The sequence below is a fragment of the Rhinoderma darwinii genome, unplaced genomic scaffold (assembly GCF_050947455.1).
Source record: "Rhinoderma darwinii isolate aRhiDar2 unplaced genomic scaffold, aRhiDar2.hap1 Scaffold_703, whole genome shotgun sequence".
In the NCBI taxonomy this organism is placed as follows: Eukaryota; Metazoa; Chordata; class Amphibia; order Anura; family Rhinodermatidae; genus Rhinoderma; species Rhinoderma darwinii.
Window position 1 is genome coordinate 73072 of NW_027464264.1, and position 13722 is coordinate 86793.

Below are 13722 nucleotides of genomic sequence, written 5' to 3' on the forward strand. Positions count from 1 at the left end.
ATTCATAATGGACTGACCCTTCCTGTTCTGTAGAGATCATTTCTCAGCAGTCATCTCATTATCATCACAGGCAGGATTACACTGACAGGTAACATCTATATATAGATAATACAGAATCCACCATTCATAATAGACTGACCCTTCCTGTTCTGTAGAGATCATTTCTCAGCACTCATCTCCTTATCATCACAGGCAGGATTACACTGACAGGTAACATCTATATATAGATAATACAGAATCCACCATTCATAATAGACTGATCCTTCCTGTTCTGTATAGATCACTTCTCATCACACCTCTCATTATCATCACAGGCAGGATTACACTGACAGGTAACATCTATATATGTAGATAACAAAGAATCCACCATTCATAATAGACTGACCCTTCCTGTTCTGTAGAGATCATTTCTCAGCACTCGTCTCATCATCACAGGCAGGATTACCCTGTATAGGGCATATTTGTTTATTTACTTTAAGAGGTAAAAAGGTTCTTTTTGGAGGATTATATCTCCTGTTATTGGTTTTTCGCTTTGTCCCCAGTCTCTTATCCTCAAGGGATGGCCTAGGGTCATCTGTACCGGAGATATCAGATTCAGAGTAGTCAGTAGATCTAATTTCACGATGGATAACAGGGGGTGTGTGTGTTTACGGAACGAATACGCTTGTCCCGTTTCAAAGTCTTTGCGGTCTCGTATATATTTACGGTGTTGCGTTCCTTCATTTCTCTTTGCAGGCTTTCCATATTTCTTTGTAGTTTGATTTCACAGTTGTTATATTCGGATGTGGTACTGAAGATTTTAATATCCTCAATTTCCTTTTGCAACTGGAGGTTAATTTGATCAAAGGCACTTTTTTCAAAGTCCAAGGGGTAGTGAAGCATGCGTAGAGAATTATCGGTTAGAAGGTCTTCCCACCCTTTAAGGATGTGCGCCGACTTTTTGTGCGCAGGCGCGCCCTCCTGGATTTCTGATTGGTGCAGTCCATTGGCCATTCTGATTGGCCTTACGACCCGCTCGTTTCACTATTGACGGCCGGTCTGTTTAGCCTCTTTTCATTGGGTCCCTGCGGACCGACGCCCACTGTCATGGCGGACCGAGGCTTTAAAAGGGTGTGGATGCACAATACGCCGTCAGTAGCCCCATATGAACCCCTGAGGACGCTACGTTCGTAGCGAAACATGTCGGGGGGGCTTCTCGCTATGTTTTATACGCAATGTCTCACTGACTGTCAGCCGCTGCTATGATCTTGTTTTGCAATTTCAGCGTACTGCAGACGCTGTCTAAACACTGACCCATTACACTGGACTGACTGTTTGCATCTCAGCACGCAGATCTTCTACTGCCAGTGAGCATTGGCTTGTTTTTAAACGAGTGTCGTTTTGTCTTTGATCATTTACTTATTTAATCCTACCCAATAAAAGTTATATTTTATCTTATTGAATACTCCTGTATCTGGCTGGAAACAAGGGCAACCCTTCTCTATTTTGCCTAACCGCAGATTAGTTTCACTTTGTTACAGTGTTGTGCCTGCCAGCCAGCGGGGTCTCCCTTTCCCTTTTTTGCTATAAAAACCACATCAAAAACCTCTTGATTACACTTGATTTTGCGTGTTTGTGTTTGTGTGTGTGGGGGGGGGGGGGGGGGGTGCTTGCCGCTGATTCTTCAAAAGAGCTGATAAGCGGCTATGAAGTATCAGCGGCGCGCGTTAACACTCCGCTCTGCCCCACACACAGCTCTGCAGACACGAGAAAAGTGTTAAAGGGATCGTCCAGTAAAACATGGCGCCGCACCTGTCCTCAGGTCGGGTGTGGTATTACAGCTCTGTCCTATTCACTTCAATGGAGGTGAACTGCAATACCAGACACAACCTGAGGACAGGTGCGGCGCTGTGTCTCCAATCCGGACACCCCTTCTGTCCTGAGATGACCCGACGGGGGAGGAGGGTGTCAGAGCCACCCACCACCATCACTGCAGACAGAACCACAACTACGGCATGAGGGCAGGGCTTGTCCTGAGTGCACTGTCTCTTGTTATGGACAGATTTATAGTCACATGAACCCCGTCTGATGAACCGGTAACCTAGGTCCGATCACATGACAGAGGGGGATCACCAAAAACCCTGTGAACCCTCAGCCCATCAATCCAGCCCTTTCCCGGTTATATCTGCTTCTGGGAAAGCTGGGTGACCACCATTACCCCTCCTACTGGAGTGTGAGAGGTTCATTAGTCACATCCCCAAACATACTCCAGTAGGAGGGGTAATTGTCGTCACCCAGCTTTCCCAGACCCCTGAACGGTAAATCTCTCTAGTTGTGCTGAGACTGTTTGGGAATGTGACAGGGGTCTGGGAAAGCTGGGTGACCACACTAACACCAGGCATATTATCACCCAGCATTCCCAGGACAGTTACATCATGTGTCCTTTATACAGAGTCTCCTGCACGACTACAGGGGGGGCCGTCGGGTGGGGGGGGGTCACGAGAGCGGGGGTCTGTGAGATAGAGAGTGGGACAGACACACACATCTTACATGCAGTGCAGCTGGTCTTCATGATGGCGCCTGCTCTCTCCCTGCAAACAGCTGCTCTGCTGTGTGACTCTGACCTGCGTCTGCTCAGTACAGAGCCAGAGAGCAGATACAATGGACGGGAGCCGTTCATTGACTCCTATGCATTGTAGCTGCCGTATTCCATCTCTGTATGTGTCGTTAATCAACACATACAGAGATGAAAAAAAAAATGGTAGCCCCCATAGAGACGTAAAAGACAGAAAAAAATAAAAAGTACAACACAAATAAATACAATTTATTTTAATGACCTACTAAAAGCAATATTATATAAAAAATAAAATTTTCCGTGACACCTTAAGGACGCAGCCTAGATTTTTCAAATCTGACATATTTCACTTTATGTGGTAATAACGTCGGAATGCTTAAACCTACCCAAGCGATTCTGAGATTGTTTTCTTGTGACACATTGGGCTTTATGTTCGTGGTAAAATTTGGACGATATATTCAGTCTTCATTTGTGAAAAATTGCAAAATTTTGAGAAAATTTACAAGAAATAGCATTTTTCAGAATTTAAATGCATCTGCTTGTAAAACAGACGCTTATACCACCCAAAATATTTACTAGTTCACATTTCCCATATGTCTACTTTAGATTGGCATTGTTTTTTGAACATTCTGTTATTTTTCTTGAACGTTACAAGGCTTAGAACATAAACAGCAATTTCTCATATTCTTAAGAAAATTTCAAAAGCCTTTTTTTGAAGGTACCAGTTCAGTGCTGAAGTGGATTTGAGGGGCCTATGTATTAGAAACCCCCATAAAACACCCCATTTTAAAAACTAGACCCTTCAAAGTATTCAAATCAGCATTTAGAAGTTTTTTAACCCTTCAGGCATTTCACAGGAATTAAAGCAAAGTGGAAATGAAATTTGCAAATTTAATTTTTTCTGCTGAATTTCAATTTTATTCAATTTTTTTCTGTAACAAAGAAGGTTTTACCAGAGAAACACTACTAAATATGTATTGTCCAGATTCTGCAGTTTTTAGAAATGTCCCACATGTGCCTCTAGTGCGCTCGTGGACTAAAACACAAGCCCCAGAAGCAAAGAAGCACCTAGTGCATTTTGAGGCCTCTTTTTTATTAGAATATATTTTAGGCAGCATGCCAGGTTTGAAGAGGTGTTGAGGTGCCAAAACAGTAGGAATCCCCAAAAAGTGACCCCATTTCGGAAACTACACCCCTCAAGCAATTCATTTATGGTTGTTGTTACCATTTTGACCGCACAGTTTTTACACAGCACATATTTGAATTGGGCTATGAAATTAAAAAAATGAAATTTTTTCCAATAAGATGTCATTTTTGATAAAAATTTCTTATTTTCACAGGGAACAAAATACCCCATTTTGTTGCCCAATTTCTCCTGAGTGCAGCAATACCCCATTTGTGGTGATAAACTGCCGTTTGGGCCCATGGGAGGCCTCAGAAGGGAAGGAGCGCTGTGTGTTCTTTGGAGTGCAGATTTTGCTGGATTGGTTTTCGGTGCCATGTCGCATTTGCAGAGCCCCAAAGGTATCAAAGCAATGGAAACCCACCAGAAGTGACCCCATTTTGGAAACTACACCCCTCAAGGAATTCATTTATGGGTGTTGTGACCATTTTGACCCCATAGTTTTTTCACATAACTTATTTGAATTGGACTGGGAATTCAAACAAAATTAATTTTTTCCAATAATATGTAGTTTTGGGTGAAAATGTCTTATTTTCACAAGAAATAAAATACCCCATTTTGTTGTCCAATTTGTCCTGAGTGCGGCAATGCCCAATTTGTGGCGATAAACTGACGTTTGGGCCCATGGGAGGCCTCAGAAGGAAAGGACCACCATTTGGCCTACTGAAGCTTTTCTGGTGCTAAGTCATGTATGCAGAAGCCCCTGAGGCACCAGTACAGTTGAAACCCCAGAGAAGTGACCCCATTTTAAAAACGACACCCCTTAAGACTAGAGGTGTAGTGAGCATTTTGACCCCACAGGTACTGTGTAAAAGATAATGCGCAGCAGATGGTGCAGAGTGAGATTTGCAATTTTATATATATATATGGCATGTCAGTGTCCGATATAGTGTGCCCAGCATGCGCCACCGGAGATATACACCCCATAAGATGTAATGTGGGTTCTCCTGGGTACGGCAATACCCTACATGTGGCTGTTATCAGCTGCCTGGGCACACAGCAGGGCTCAGAAGGGAAAGACGAGGGGGGATAAGCTGTGCGGAGTGCATCAGGGTAAGTAAAACTGGGCTAAATTAAAAATCAAGGGATGTATGATCAATTTTAAAACACTCTTTCATACAGAGCTCTGGTTTTTCAGGACACGTGTCACATTGGTATATTGTGTCCCTCCTTATCGCCCTCTTATAGCAGACTCTGCACCCCTTTTGACTCTTTCCCTTTCCACCGGTTTGGGAACTTCTCCTGGAAAGTGTTGCCCTGGTACGATGCGTGTGGCCCCGCTTCCAGAAGTACTGGGTGCCCCCCCTTCCTGGTCCCTAAAGATTAGATTTTTGATAACCACCTCTTGAAATTCCAGGAAAGTTCCCCTCTGGCCTGTACATCGACGTAGCACGTAACACATTGTACAAAGCCATCTGTATGATGTGCACGGCCAGCTTCTTATACCACACCGCATGGCGCTGTAGGGCTTCAGGGCTTGATCTAACAAGTCCACCCCTCCCATGTACCTACTGTAGTCCAGGATGCAGTCTGGTTTGGGGGTGGCCTTTCCTTCATATATCCTAAACCTGTAGGTATACCCTGATGCACTCCCGCAGCTTATACATCTTCACGCCATACCTTGCCCTCTTACCCGGCAGGTACTGGCGGAATTGAACCCTCCCTTTAAAATGTACCAGGGACTCATCAATAGAAATAAACGTCTCGGGGGTGTATGCTTGGGAAAACCGGGCACTGAAACGGTCTAATAGGGGTCTCCGTTTATACAAACGGTCAAAACTGGGGTCATCTCGGGGTGGGCACGGCTCATTATCAGTATAATGTAAGAAGCGAAGTATTGCCTCATTTATTTATTTTTTGGGGTTCCAGTTCAGTTCTGAAGTTGCTTTGAGGGGCCCATATATTAGAAACTCCTATCAAACACCCCATTTTAGAAACTAGACCCCTCAAAGTATTCACAACAGCATTTAGAAAGTTTATTAACCCTTTAGGTGTTTCACAGGAATTTAGAGCAAAGTAGAGGTGAAATTTACATATTTATTTTTGTCAGAAAATCCTTTTTATGCAATTTTTTTTCTATAACACAAAAGGTTTTACCAGAGAAACGCAACTCAAAATGTATTGCCCAGATTCTGCAGTTTTGATAAATATCCCACATGTGGCCCTAGTGCGGTAATGGACTGAAGCACCGGCCTCAGAAGCAAAGGAAGACCTAGTGGATTTTGAGGCCTCCTTTTTATTAGGCACCATGTCCGGTTTGAAGAGGTCTTGTGGTGCCAAAACAGTGGAAACCTCCCAAAAGTGACCCCAATTTTGAAACTAGACCCCTTGAGGAATCCATTGCAGTTTTCTTGGGGTGCATGCGGCTTTTTGATCAGTTTTTATTCTATTTTTAGGTGGCGTGGTGACTAAAAAACAGCAATTCTACTATTGTTTTTTCATTCTTTTTTTTTTACAGCGTTCACCGTGCGCTATAAATGACATTCACTTTATTCTGCGGGGCGATACGATTACGGCGATACCGGATGTTTATAGTTTTTTTATGTCTTATGGCGTTTGCACAATAAAATAAGTTTTGTAAACAATCACTCACTTTTTGTGTTACCTTATTCTAAGAGCCAGAACGGTTTTATTTTTCCATCAATAAAGCCGTGCGAGGACTTATTTTTTGCGTAACGAACTGTAGTTTCGATCAGGACCATTTTTCGGTACATGCGACTTTTTGATCTCTTTTTATTCCATTTTTTGGGATGTGAAGTGACCAAACAATTGTGATTTTGGTACGGTCTATTATTATTTTATGGCTTTCACCGCGCGGGATAAATAACGAAATAATTTTGTAGTTCAGGCCGTTACGGACGCGGCGATACCAATTATGTATAGTTTGTTTGTTTGTTTATATATTTGTATTAATAATAAATGACTGATAAGGGAAAAAGTGGGACTTTTACTTTTATTACTTTTAAAACTTTTATTTTCTTATTTTTACACATCTTTTTTTAACTATTTTTTAACTTTATTACTTTGTCCCACTAGGGGACTTGAGGGCAGGAGGCCCTGATCGCTATTCTAATACACTGCACTACATGCGTAGTGCAGTGTATTAGAACTGTCAGCTACTCACTGACAGCAAGCATAGTGGGTCCTGACGTTGTCAGGAACCACTAGGCTTCCGTCTATGGCATAGCCGGACGCCATTGTTTGGTGTCCGGTTGCCATAGTCACCATCGCCGGCCGCTATCGTGTAGCAGGCCGGCGATGGCGGATTAACCCCTAAGAAGCCGCGATCGCTATTGAACGTGGCTTCTGAGGGGTTAATCGGCGGGGAAGCTCCGCGATCGGTCCCGGCACATTGAGCTGTGATAGTCTGCTGTCGGAAACAGCAGCTATCACAGCTCATGAACGCGCCCCGCGCGAACGGCGCCGTGTTTACTCCATGACCTACTATTAGGTCACTGAGCACGAACGCTACAGTTAGCATGACCTAATAGTAGGTCATGGAGCGTTAAGGCGTTAAAGAACTGCAACAGTGTGTATATATGTATGTGTATATATGTATGTATGTGTATGTGTGTGTATGTATGTGGATGTATGTGTGTGTATGTATGTGTATATATGTATGTATGTGTGTGTATGTATGTATGTATGTGTGTGTGTGTGTGTATATATGTATGTGTGTATGTATGTGTATATATGTGTATGTATGTATGTGTATATATGTATGTGTGTATGTATGTGTATATATGTATGTGTGTATGTATGTGTATATATGTATGTGTATATATGTATGTGTATATGTATGTGTGTATGTATGTGTGTATGTATGTGTATATATATGTGTATATATGTATGTATGTGTGTGTGTATATATGTATGTGTGTATGTATGTGTATATATGTATGTGTATATATGTGTATGTATGTATGTATGTGTATATATGTATGTGTGTATGTATGTGTGTATGTATGTGTATATATGTATGTGTGTATGTATGTGTGTATGTATGTGTATATATGTATGTATGTATGTGTGTATGTATGTGTATGTATGTATGTGTATATATGTATGTGTGTATATATGTGTATATATTTATATATATATATAACATACGCACACACACACATAAATAACGGGTAAATCTATTTTAAAAAATTACAAAATTGTTTATTTTTCAATTTTTTTTGTGATTTTTCTGCTCATAATAAAATTGTAAAACATGGAATTAATTAAACTAATCTAGAAAATGAAAGCCTCATAAGTCTTGTAAAAATCAAAGTTAAAATAGTTGTGATATTCAAAGCGGTTGCAAAGTTATTATCGTCTAAAGAAGTGCAAATCAGAAATGGAAAATTTGCCCTGGACGCAGGGGCATCAATGACCCCTGGTCATGAAAGGGTTAATTATGTACCGAAAATACAATTGACAAAATCTACAATCAATATATATATATACCGTATTTTTCGGACTATAAGGCGCAGTTTTTAGCAAGAATAAATCTTGCTAAAAAGTCCCTGCGTGTTATAGTCGGCAGTGTCGGGCCCCCTGACCGCTCCTTACTTAACCCCTTCCCGACCCATGATGTGCCAGCACATCATCAGGCGGGGAGGGGATGATGTATGGAGCGGGCTCACGCGCTGAGCCTGCTCCATACACTGCAGGTGTCAGCTTCTGACACGCTGCACTACCGGCTAGGAACAGAGATGGCGCTGTTTAACTAGTTAAATACTGTGGTCAATAGCGACCGCAGCATTTATATTGGTTTTCCTACGAAGGACATTTATGACATATCCACAGGTGTAATATCTCTAGAACGGGGCCCCCTAAGCCCCATTCCATCTTACCCGGCTCCGCGGTCTTCCGGCCACTTCACTTCCTGGTTACATGTTCGAGTTACGCAGTTTCCGCAACTCCCATAGAACTGAATAGTAGTTAAGGCTACAGAGTAGCACGCTACGCTGCTTCTATAACTGACATTCACTACTATGGGAGTTCCGGAAACAGCGTAGCTCAGCGAGTTACGCTGTTTCCGTAACTCATCCATGTATTGCAGTGTATTGTACCAGCGATCTAATGATCACTGGTTCAAGTCCCCTAGGGGAACTAATAAAATGTGTGTAAAAAAAAATAATCTAAAGTTAAAAAAAAACATTTCCCATTTTCACCAAGCACAATGTAAAAATAAAAAAATAATAATAAAATTGGTATCGCTGCATCTGTAAAAGTCCGGAACTATTACAACATGGCATTATTTGACTCACACAGTGAACGGTGTAAAAATGTTTTATTTAAAACCCCCGACTGTCTGTATTCTTCTACCATATTACGTTATAAATGGCCGCTCTGTTGTAACGGTTCACTGGGATACGCTTCTTGTGATGTCATCTAGAATGTGGGCAGATTCTATTTCTCTGAGCGTGACGTCCTCTAGAGAATCTGAGCGTGATGTCATGTGAAGGGCGGGGCCTGTGATCTGCATGTGTTCCGTTTGCACATAATGGCCCTCAGGTTGTGACATCATCAAGTTTATAAATTGGGGTCACACATTGACCGCGGTGTCAGTTTCTCTTGCTGGCTCTCATCATGGACGTGTCTCATATGAAGAAGAGGAGGATGGTGATGTTTCCAATGATGAGTGTTGTAGAGAAGATGGAGGTTGGCGGACGCCAATTTCCGGAGGACGTGGAGATGGAGGAGGAGGATGAGAAGATGGAGGTTGGCGGACGCCAGTTTCCAGAGGACGCGGAGATGGAGGAGGAGGATGAGAAGATGGAGGCTGGCGGACGCCAGTTTCCAGAGGACGTGGAGATGGAGGATGGGAAGATGGAGGTTGGCGGACGCCAATTTCCAGCTCCTGATGTGGAGATGGACGACCTTTCGGGGGCTACGGTTAACATCAGGGCCTCCAACCCCCGAAAGAGAAAGTGGCCATTTTAGTAACATCTGCCACTTGGGGCCCATTTACCATCAGGGCCCCCAACCCCCGGGAGAGATAGCGGCCATCTTATTTCCATCTGCCGCTCGGGGCCCATTTACCATCTTTAGGTGAGGTAAGTGCCGTCCACTGATGATCTTCTCACCTCACGACTCTTCTACAGCCGCCTGGACACTGAATTTCTGATTTGTTTTGCAGTTGTCACCCCAATATTGTGGTCTTTACCACCTAAACCATCAGAAATTCCCATTAAGACTCCTCCAGTGATGAGCAGACGCGAGATCCGGTAAGTCTGACGTCTTCCGCTCGTCTTCATCTTCTCCTTGTGGTGAAGGTTTTGTGAATTTTTTTGCTTATTTGTATTTTTTCCTTTTCTAGGATCCGACTTTGAAAAATATGAAAAACGTTTCCGGTTTCTTCTGATCCAGGATCGAGCTGTGTAAGGGTGGACTGGCGGCCATATCCACGGGTGAAGAAGGACCCTCCCCCTCTTCATCTCACCGATCATCGCATGTTAAAGGGCCGGAGCCACAGAAAACCGCACAGAAATTCTACCCGATTCTATAATAAACAGATTTATTTTTACCATTTTTAGTGTTTTCATTTCTAGATTGGGGAATTTATCCAGGGAACCTGTGTTCTATGGGGGTCCGAAGGTTATAGGTGTAATACTCTGCAGAATATATCACTATGTATCTGTCAGGAGGTGGAGAGGACAGAGCAATGTTCTGCAGATCTGTAGAGAGGTCAGTGGTGTAATACTCTGCAGAATATATCACTCTGTATCTGTCAGTAGAGGACAGAGCAATGTTCTGCAGATCTGTAGAGAGGTCAGTGGTGTAATAATCTGCAGAATATATCACTCTGTATCTATCAGTAGAGGACAGAGCAATGTTCTGCAGATCTGTAGACAGGTCAGTGGTGTAATAATCTGCAGAATATATCACTCTGTATCTGTCTGGAGGCTTTTTGGAATTTTTCTTGAAAATATAAACAATTGCTGGTAAATTTATACATTTTCTAACGACATAAAACAGAAGGACAGATAAAGTAATGCCAACAAGGGACAATATATTACCCCCCCCCCATAAAAAGTGGGGGTGAAATGTCCGAATGTTTCTCTTATTCTGCAGATATAATTTTATTCCTTTATTTCACTAACACAGCAGATGATAACAGAGAATCACAGCTCAATATTTATTACCCCGATTCTGCAGTGTTTAGTGATATGACATATGTGGCCCTAGTGTGCCATGTGACTTATTGGACTCTTTGCGGAGCAACTCACGCGGCGGCAGAAACGGGAGAACAAATATGAAAGACCCCCAGTTTGTGCAAAGTGAAATTGAGCTGGGCAGCATAAAGCAGCCGTCAGCTGAGTGGACCCCCCTATAAGAGCAGGGGGCCCCGGCATTTGCCCGATTCGACCATGTGTGGACGCTGGCCCTGGTCTGTGTCCTGAGAACGTAGATGCAGTTGACACCGGGACATGCCAGCGGCCGATCGGGACACCACCTGGAATCTGGGAGTGTTCGGAGGTATGGAGACCCTCCCCAAATGACCACATTTTGGATTCTACACCCCTCAGGGCGAGCATTTAGGGCTGCAGTGAGCATTTTGACACCACAGGTGTTACATCGATTGTATTAGAATTGAGCAGTGGAAATAAAGTCGTTTTAGCTCAAAATTTATTTATATTTAAAAAGAAAGAAACGATAACAAGGAGTACATCAGGGTATATGTAATATGTGAGGAGTATATCAGGGTATATGTAATATGTGAGGAGTACATCAGGGTATATGTAATATGTGAGGAGTACATCAGGGTATATGTAATATGGGAGGAGTACATCAGGGTATATGTAATATGTGAGGAGTACATCAGGGTATATGTAATATGTGAGGAGTACATCAGGGTATATGTAAGCTGTGCGGAGTACATCAGGGTATATGTAAGATGTGAGGAGTACATCAGGGTATATGTAATATGTGAGGAGTACATCAGGGTATATGTAATATGTGAGGAGTACATCAGGGTATATGTAATATGTGAGGAGTACATCAGGGTATATGTAATATGTGAGGAGTACATCAGGGTATATGTAATCTGTGAGGAGTACATCAGGGTATATGTAATCTGTGAGGAGTACATCAGGGTAAATGTAATCTGTGAGGAGTACATCAGGGTATATGTAATATGTGAGGAGTACATCAGGGTGTATGTAATCTGTGAGGAGTACATCAGGGTATATGTAATATGTGAGGAGCATATCAGGGAATATGTAATCTGTGAGGAGTACATCAGGGTATATGTAATATGTGAGGAGTACATCAGGGTATATGTAATCTGTGAGGAGTACATCAGGGTATATGTAATCTGTGCGGGGTACATCAGGGTATATGTAATCTGTGAGGAGTACATCAGGATATATGTAATCTGTGAGGAGTACATCAGGGTATATGTAATATGTGAGGAGTACATCAGGATATATGTAAAATGGGAGGAGTACATCAGGGTATATGTTATCTGTGAGGAGTACTTTAGGGTATATGTAATCTGTGAGGAGTACATCAGTGTATATGTAATATATGAGGAGTACATCAGGGTATATGTAATATGTGAGGAGTACATCAGGGTATATGTAATATGTGAGGAGTACATCAGGGTATATGTAATCTGTGAGGAGTACATCAGGGTATATGTAATATGTGAGGAGTACATCAGGGTATATGTAATCTGTGAGGAGTACATCAGGATATATGTAATATGTGAGGAGTACGATGTGAGGAGCACATCAGGGTATATGTAATATGTGAGGAGTACATCAGGGTATATGTAAGATGTGAGGAGTACATCAGGATATATGTAATATGTGAGGAGTACATCAGGATATATGTAATATGTGAGGAGCACATCAGGGTATATGTAATCTGTGAGGAGTACATCAGGTTATATGTAATATGTGAGGAGTACATCAGGATATATGTAATATGTGAGGAGTACATCAGGGTATATGTAATCTGTGAGGAATACATCAGGGTATATGTAATATGTGAGGAGTACATCAGGGTATATGTAATATGTGAGGAGTACATCAGGGTATATGTAATCTGTGAGGAGTACATCAGGGTATATGTAATCTGTGAGGAGTACATCAGGGTATATGTAATATGTGAGAAGTACATCAGGGTATATGTAATATGTGAGGAGTACATCAGGGTATATGTAATATGGGAGGAGTACATCAGGGTATATGTAATATGTGAGGAGTACATCAGGGTATATGTAATATGTGAGGAGTACATCAGGGTATATGTAAGCTGTGCGGAGTACATCAGGGTATATGTAATCTGTGAGGAATACATCAGGGTATATGTAATATGTGAGGAGTACATCAGGGTATATGTAATATGTGAGGAGTACATCAGGGTATATGTAATATGTGAGGAGTACATCAGGGTATATGTAATATGTGAGGAGTACATCAGGGTATATGTAATATGTGAGGAGTACATCAGGGTATATGTAATATGTGAGGAGTACATCAGGGTATATGTAATATGTGAGGAGAACATCAGGGTATATGTAATATGTGAGGAGTATATCAGGGAATATGTAATCTGTGAGGAGTACATCAGGGTATATGTAATATGTGAGGAGTACATCAGGATATATGTAATCTGTGAGGAGTACATCAGGGTATATGTAATATGTGAGGAGTACATCAGGATATATGTAAAATGGGAGGAGTACATTAGGGTATATGTTATCTGTGAGGCGTACATTAGGGTATATGTAATCTGTGAGGAGTACATCAGTGTATATGTAATATGTGAGGAGTACATCAGGCTATATGTAAGATGTGAGGAGTATATCAGGGTATATGTAATATGTGAGGAGTACATTAGGGTATATGTAATCTGTGAGGAGTACATCAGGATATATGTAATCTGTGAGGAGTACATCAGGGTATATGTAATATGTGAGGAGTACATCAGGGTATATGTAATATGTGAGGAGTACATCAGGATATATGTAATCTGTGCTGAGTAC

At 42.0% G+C, this 13722-nt stretch overlaps 1 protein-coding gene across 4 annotated transcripts in view; it reads left to right on the plus strand.

The window, feature by feature from the left end:
- Positions 1–13722, plus strand: part of LOC142728964 (uncharacterized) — a 72270-nt gene that overhangs the window by 11757 nt on the left and 46791 nt on the right. The window contains exons 1-3 of one of the 4 annotated variants that reach the window (XR_012877890.1): positions 9307–9784; positions 9868–9955; positions 10048–10240. The exons of 2 other annotated variants lie outside the window; for them this stretch is intronic. The gene's annotated coding sequence lies outside the window, so the exon portion shown is untranslated. Of the gene's footprint in view, positions 1–9306; positions 9785–9867; positions 9956–10047; positions 10241–13722 lie in introns of those variants that run through there. One more of the 4 variants, XR_012877889.1, reaches the window with a different exon arrangement.